Genomic DNA, 5,391 nt, shown 5'->3' on the forward strand with positions numbered 1-5,391 from the left:
TCCCTAGTGTTCATTAGTCATGCAGTTAAACCTTTTTTCCCCTCCTTCTTCTCTGAGATTGCACAAGGCTAATTTTAAAATAGCCAACAAGATGATCGAAAATGAGTATACAAGTTAGCACTGAAGCAAAACGTCCAGCTGTTTCCTTCAGCCCATGCTGTAAATGAGCCTGCTTGTTCTGAGAGAAAATGCCACCAATACAACTTTAACTTATCAAGTTGCAAATGTCAGTGCTGTAACAACTGAATTTAACGTGGGTAGATGTTGAACAGCAGGTTACTGCAAGTTCAGCTCAAAAAGAAACCCTTCACTGCTATTAACAATTTTACTGTTCCATGAAAAAAGAAGAATGGGATCAAATAGTCATTATCTGAATTGGCCAGCAAATGCAAGAGTAGAGACCAGGCAGCTATCTATTTAAAGTAATTTGAATTATCTAAGGATAATTGAAATCCAGCGTTCATCCATTACTTTCACTTTCTGGTCTTAAATGATTATATCCATAGCTCTGCCTCACATTTATTTGGTGACCTATGAGACCTTCAGCTTTCCTGTCTGTAATAGGTCACAGTATTATTTTCCATCAAATTATAACACATGTAGTCACAGGTTCTTCTGATGCAATTGGCTTGGCTGTTTGACAGCTGGAAGGAAAGCTATTGCCTCAATCTTATCTGGGGCTATTTATACTCAGCTCTGCAACTTAACACTTTCTTTTATTGGTGTTGCTCTGTCTACCAAGAAAAAAAAAGGCAGTCCTCTTTTGCATGGGAGTATTGGTTTTTTTTCTTTTCCAACATGAGACACCAACACCAGCGGCTTTCTGAAAAAAAAGTGCAGTGTTGCAATGTATGTGTTTTAGTCACTTGGAAACAAGGTAAGCAAGATCTTACACTGTCCACAAGTTTCACCGGAAGATATTTTTTTCTAATGAGAGATCTGAAAGCAGTTGGCATTTGATTTAGCCCACAGCAGATGATTTGCGTAATAAACTGCATTGAACTTTTATTGCCACCTCTTAAAAGTGAGCAATTAAGGAAAAAAAAGAAAAGCAGGTCATATCACAATCAACCGCAGCTGTAGAATCGACACATTTCCCTGCAAAGCTAGCTGTGATGTAGATTATGGAGCCTTTTACTTTGGTCCCATGAACAGCATTCACAGCCACCTGCATCGGGGGCATGGAGCAGAAGTTTCTCTTTGTATTACTCAGTTAATCTTTTGTGTGTGTGTGTGGTAGGTTGCACATTCAAGGTATAGCTTTGGGACTGGTGTATCTTTAGAGAGTCTTAAGTGTGTGCTAAGGTGGAAAATCTCTGATGCTACTCCAGCTAGATTTTTGGGACTGCAGCAAGGAGCTTTTAGGATATGCTTTTTTAGTGGAGGAAAACCTTACAGGCTTATAGCAGAGCTAATTAGATGTTCAATTTCATCAAATGAGCATTGCTGCTGATGGGAGGAACCATATTTTTTTCCCAGCTGAAGGCTCTTGGGGTGAGGTGTAAGAGTGCCCCAGCACAGGGACAGACAGCGAAAATGTCCATTACTTCCTCATCACGTCAATACCAAATGGTATTGACGGGCTGTGATGTATGGTAACGTTGGCGTGAAGACCCATCGAGTGAGTATATACCTCGGCTTCAATTTGTCTCGCACAGCTCATGGAGAGGGAGGAGAAACAGTTTTAAAAATGAATAGAGAGATTTATTTCTCTTTTCTTCATTTTATTAGAAGGGCTTGTGCTATCAAGGGAATCTGTCATTTGGGTCATCTCTCTCCTTGTCAGTCCCGCAGTGGCACAACCGGAGAGAGGAGGAAGCAAGTGCATGTGTATTAGCTGAGCCACTGCTATCTGAGGGTCTGTCGTATGGGTCGTAGCTCTCTTCTGTTTTTTGTTTTGTTTTTTTCCTGGAAGGGACAATAGATAAAATTTTTTATTTGAATTTATGCTGATGGAGAGATTATTTGGGCAAAATTTATCACTGACTCCTGTAATTCCACAGAGGTGTGGCATAGCAGCAACTTACTAAACAAGCAAGACAATACAATATAATTTTATTAGCTACTGAACTTCAGAAGCCCATGGTATTCAGGAGGCTGGAGAATAGTCGGTTTCTCACAAGTTTCTCTTGAGATGATCAGTAAAATCTGATCATTTTTTCTGCAGGACCAGGAGTATTTCCTCAGCAGCCTTAGAAACGAACTATTACTACTTTTTCTTTCTTTAGGTATAAAAGACATAGCGATTACATATATCTGTAGTGTGTGTTAGGCCTAAACTTGAGCTTAGCCTCGGCTCAAAGTATATCTGGCAATCACAGGATATAGATGGAAGGACGCCTGTGCTCAGCCAGGAGCTGTAACCAGATGTCTGTGTCTGTGGTGCGGACACTTGTATCTGACCTGGGTGTCCAGATTCCCCTTAGAACCAGAGAATAGGAATGGGATAAAACCAAGGAGAGAAACCACAGGTGAGAAAGTGCTATCTTAGGGAAAATTTGAGATCTCCTAGACCTTCCTTTCCTCTCTTCATAAGGTCTTTCCCCCTTAGTAAATTCTTCCTGTGCTTAAAGCTTAAAACATTTTACAGAGGACATTATTTCCATGGTATTGAAGGGATAAATTGGGCCATGAAGGAGTAGTAACTGTCATGATGTGATAGTACTGGTCAGTGTCAGCCTGGAGATTGGCACTTCTGTCTTTCTCCCTTGGGACTTAGATCTCACAGAGCACTTGGGCAACTTCTTGTCTTGCAAGGATTTGTCAGATTGCACCAATGTTTTGGATCTCTGGCTCCTTTCTCAAACATTGACCCTATGGGCTCAGTCCTGCCTCTTGACTGCCATCCTTGACGCTATCAGGGCAAAGGGAGAACATCCAGCCTTGATCAGGAAAATCCCTGGCATTTGGCTGAATCAGACTGTTGCAGGATCAGGAATGAACCCAGATAGGACACATTAGGGGTTAACTCTGTTGCTCACTGGAGTTAGCAAAGCCTTCTCACCCATGCTTTCCTAACTGACTTTAATGTAATCCATGTCAAGAGGTTTGGCCAAGATTGTCTGAGCTTCATCATTTCTGAACACTTACCAGGTCCTTCAGGAACACTTTGTGCAGGAGTAAAATTCGGGGGTCATTAAGTTTCCCATTAGATCTCAAGGAGACAGGCTATCACTGGGGCAAATGAGACGTAGCACATGATTTCTGGGGGGTTTTTTGGTTGTTTTTTGTTGGTTCTTTTTTAATGTAAGATTTATTAAGGACTCCAAAACTCCAGACAAAAGGAGTTTCTTTTCCCACTATTGCACAAGAAATCAAAAGGTTAATCTTTGTGGGGTTTCAGGCTATTGTGTTGATTGCTCCAGCTTTTGTGAATCTTTTTGTTTATGGAAAACTTGCGAAATCATACGGAGGTGTTAAGTGTGGCAAAATGTCCATGTCTACTCTTTCACATACTTTATCCATCTACCATAGTCCTTGTCTCCCTGTCCTTCTATATTTTCTATTTCTGCACAAAATAGAAATAAAAAACAGAGTAGAAAAGGTTTGAAGTTAAGTGTCATAACTCCCGAATGATTCTCTCCCTACTCTCTGGCTTGCAGGCTATGTGACACAGGTTGATTATTGATACACCAGTATCATAGGATCACCATGGTGACCTGCAAAATGGAGATGCAAACCACAAGAACTACGAGTCTCATGAACTGCGCAGGCAAAGCTGAAGTCAAACTTTTCACTTCACTGTGACAAACCAAGATGAAGCACATCAAAACAAACTTTCATTCCAGAATAAAGGGAAAAGCTAGTTTGATTTGAGGAATTTTTTTGCTATTGATGTGGGGTGATAAAAAGAAAAGGATATTGTGGGGTTTCATGTCACTAAAGTAATGACATCCACATTTCATTACCAGCTTCTCTACAGAGATATTTCTTCAGCATGGGCTTTGCTGAACAATTTCTGTACTTTATCATGGAGTTCGCTATGCCCAGGTCTTATCCAGTGAGTCTGACCAGGTTTTGAAAGGCAGATTACCTCTAGAACTCCAGCAATCTGTTGAATTTAGAAGGCAATTATTTTGATATGTAAATGAAATGATGGGAGGAAAAAAATATTGGTTTTGAAATGCAATCAAGGCCAAAGATAAAAAAGGTTTCTCATATACTCTCCAATAATTGTTTTTTAAATGATGCCCTTGGCATGGGATACATGGCTGTTTCCTCAGCTAACTACAAGAAAAGCCACTTGTACCATTACCCCCAAGGCTGGGAGGAAGGTCATGTAATTCTCTTCTGCAATGGCAAAAAAATGGTGGTAAAATCTCTATTGAGTGCACTTAATGGCTCGACAGATTATTAATGAGATATGGAGCTTTTCAAATCTAATTCCCTAGGCTTATATCCAAGCCCTGTCAGCAGCTGGAGAAAGACCTAAGGAAAATTAGTTTATGTTCTCAGCCCAGTTCCTGGAAGATGAAAAGCTGCACGACAGTTGGCACTAATTAGCACTTGTGTTGGCCCTCTACTCCAAAATACTAGAGCCAGAACAGGCCAGGGAGAAGTGAGCTACAGCTGTGCTGGGTGGGATCTGTGTCTGCAGCAGGGGATGGAGGACCAGCCGCACTCTTCTCAGAGTGTCCCATCTTGGATATCCCATCTGGAGCTCCCTGGCTAGGTCGGTCCCTAATTGGGGAGCTGCTGCCCAGGCACAGAACACAAGGAGATCCAAAACCTCCTGGTTTCAATGGATTGAGAAAGGGTGGAAAAAGAAACCCAGACACAGGAAGGAAAGAGCCAGAGACAGGACCCACCATCTGACCCTCTTCTTCTGTCCTCCCTCCCTATGTTCTCCTCCTGTCCTACCTTGTGCTGGCCTCTGCTTCTGCTCTCCACCTCTCACCAGCTTCTCACCTGCCTGGAAATTATTGCAAGGTGCATTTTTCTGTTGTATCTATGAATACTAATTTTACCACTTGGGGTAGTGTCCTGGATCCTGCTCTGAGATGTATTTCCCAGCAGTGACTCCATCTTAGCGTAAAAACCAATTAGGATAATAAAGTTCAATATTGTACATGGAGTTTCTTTTGTCAGTGGCACTTAATCACTCAGTTTGGGCTCAGGCCAGCCTCCAGATCCCATCTGGAAAGCTGGAAGGAGAGCAGGATGACGTCTACAGCACTGCGGTCCCTCGAGTGGTCCAGCTGTATTTCAGCCATGCCTAGCTACCCTATCCTGGGTGGTGGTCCCACCGTGCCCCGCTGCATCGCTTGTTCTCAGTGGTCTGTCACACCAGCTCTGCCTTTACCACTGAAAGAAATGAAGACAGACCTTGGTGCACATCCTGAGCCAGAGCTTTTTGCTCTCTGAAATCCCCTGGCAAGGGGAGAGGTATCA

The 5,391-nt window shown here is 42.3% G+C and overlaps 1 long non-coding RNA gene across 1 annotated transcript; it reads left to right on the forward strand.

The window, feature by feature from the left end:
* Positions 1-744: 744 nt before the first annotated feature.
* On the forward strand, positions 745-3,811 carry LOC103915425. Its single transcript, XR_663522.1, has 2 exons — positions 745-877; positions 3,603-3,811. It is a non-coding gene; the product is annotated as an uncharacterized LOC103915425 (long non-coding RNA).
* Positions 3,812-5,391: the final 1,580 nt, after the last annotated feature.

Source organism: Pygoscelis adeliae, unplaced genomic scaffold, assembly GCF_000699105.1.
Source record: "Pygoscelis adeliae isolate BGI_AS28 unplaced genomic scaffold, ASM69910v1 Scaffold513, whole genome shotgun sequence".
Taxonomy (NCBI): domain Eukaryota; kingdom Metazoa; phylum Chordata; class Aves; order Sphenisciformes; family Spheniscidae; genus Pygoscelis; species Pygoscelis adeliae.